The 1740-nt window shown below is 45.5% G+C and overlaps 1 pseudogene; it reads right to left on the bottom strand.

Annotated features, from left to right (window-relative positions):
• Window positions 1-862: 862 nt before the first annotated feature.
• Window positions 863-979, bottom strand: LOC124617075 (annotated as a pseudogene).
• Window positions 980-1740: the final 761 nt, after the last annotated feature.

Genomic DNA, 1740 nt, shown 5'->3' with positions numbered 1-1740 from the left:
TAACGCACGCAAAATCCTTCCTTGCTTCATTCTTTGCCTGACCTTAAATTGTTTTTCTGCTGGTTTCCCTTTCAGCAACAAGTTAACTGTCTCAAAATGCATTGTGGACGTCCTACAAACCTGTGCCTCCGTCTGGTAACCTTTTCCCATACACCCCATACCTCGCGTGTTCCTCATAATATCGTTTCAAAAAAAAAAAAATTAAAAAAAAAAAAAATGGCTCAGAGCACTATTGGACTTAACTGCTGAGGTCATCAGTCCCCCAGAACTTAGAACTACTTAAACCGAACTAACATAAGGACATCACACACATCCATGCCCGAGGCAGGATTCGAACCTGCGACCGTAGCGGTCGCGTGGCTCCAGAGTGTAGCGCCTAGAACCGCTCGGAATAACGCTTCATTTCATAAATAAAAGTAATTTATTACTGCCTTTCATTGCCGTAAAGATACCATTGCAAGAGGTAACTGTTTAACTGTTTGTTATTAGTCAGTTAATGCGATATTGAGCTCGAGCTTTCGACGACATTTTCTTCGCGGTCAATAACTTAAACAATAACTTGTAGTGGTCTGTCTGAACTACGAGCGTAACAGACAACGTTTTAAATAAATAACGTGAAATATAAATACTATGGAACTCAGTAATTTACTTTTATTCCTCCCGAGCACGCCATGAAGGCCCAATGGGACCGACCGGCCGCCGTGTCATCCTCAACCCATAGTCGTCACTGGATGCGGATATGGAGGGGCATGTGGTCAGCACACCGCCCTCCCGGCCTTATGTCAGTTTCCGAGACCGGAGCTGCTGCTTCTCAATCAAGTAGCTCATCAGTTGGCCTCACAAGGGCTGAGTGCACCCCGCTTGCCAACAGCGCTCGGCAGACCGGATGGTCACCCATCCATCCCTAGCCCAGCCCGACAGCGCTTACCTTCGGTGATCTGACGGGAACCGGTGTTACCACTGCGGCAAGGCCGTTGGCTAACTCAGTAATTAAGGAAATAAATTATCTGAGTCTGTGATCATAACGTATTTTTGCGAACAATACCGTCAGGATCGCGTAAAATGCTTGGATCTCGTGAAACGAGGTTCATTGTCACTTAGTAAATCGTTTGCTTTAGCCGGGCATTGACTTTGGTGTAGGTTCTGTTTGCCCTGCTGAGGCATAAGTTTTGTTCTGACACTGGACCTTGTTTTACAGGCTGTAAGTTTTGACTTAATGACGTCAGTAGCCGAAATGTCGAACTACATAAAAAAACTAAGCAAATATAGACAGCCTTATTCGCAAAACTATGAAACTCATCACTTGTGCTGCTTCTGTAAACTGTATCCAAGGCGAAAGGCGTACCGTCTTCACGAAACCTTGCAGTGTTGCTGCATATGCGTTTAGTCTGTTGCCCGCCGGTGATTATGTGGATATGGAGGAACATACTGTCTGCCGATAGCTCAGAGGCAGTCACCGAAGGTGGTCGGGAACTTCCAAGGTCGTTTTTCCAGTTGCCTTTCTTTTACCTCACATTACGCAACACGGCATTATGTAAGCCCCGCTTGGCTGGCGTGAGCACGACTCTTCTACTACCAACACCTCGTACAAGACTAGGAAGTAGTGTAACCGACCTAGTATACACCGATGCTTGTATATACCACTTTATGTAAGACTTTCCTAAAATGGTTCAAATGGCTCTAAGCACTATGGGACTTAACATCTGAGGTCATCAGTCCCCTAGACTTAGAACTACTTAA

The sequence above is a fragment of the Schistocerca americana genome, chromosome 5, assembly GCF_021461395.2.
Source record: "Schistocerca americana isolate TAMUIC-IGC-003095 chromosome 5, iqSchAmer2.1, whole genome shotgun sequence".
NCBI lineage: Eukaryota > Metazoa > Arthropoda > Insecta > Orthoptera > Acrididae > Schistocerca > Schistocerca americana.
The sequence above is the reverse complement of the archived record's forward strand: the minus strand, read 5'-3'. Positions and strand labels throughout refer to the sequence as shown.